This window comes from Penaeus monodon, chromosome 19 (assembly GCF_015228065.2).
Source record: "Penaeus monodon isolate SGIC_2016 chromosome 19, NSTDA_Pmon_1, whole genome shotgun sequence".
Classification (NCBI taxonomy): Eukaryota; Metazoa; Arthropoda; class Malacostraca; order Decapoda; family Penaeidae; genus Penaeus; species Penaeus monodon.
The window spans coordinates 43,994,710-43,994,993 of record NC_051404.1 but is presented as its reverse complement, the minus strand read 5'-3'; positions in this window follow the sequence as shown (position 1 = coordinate 43,994,993).

The following is a 284-nucleotide window of genomic DNA, read 5'->3' as shown; positions in this document are numbered from 1 at the left end:
TACAAAGATCATAAGGTTCAGTCACGCGAGACTGGCTTCATTCCAGAAATAACCCACTAATTTTTCATATTTTCTGCATTCTGTATTCATTGAGTTATCTGTCTTAACATTTTTTTTTTCAAACATCAGTTCAGACTCAACCAGATAACAAAGTCTTCTCGCTTAATTTTATCTCGTTTCGCCTTGGCCTGCAACTAAATTAACGGACCCTGCACGTATTTGCGAACTCAGCACTGATTTCGCTGACTTGTTATTGAGTATCAAGGGTCTTGGTATTTCACGCC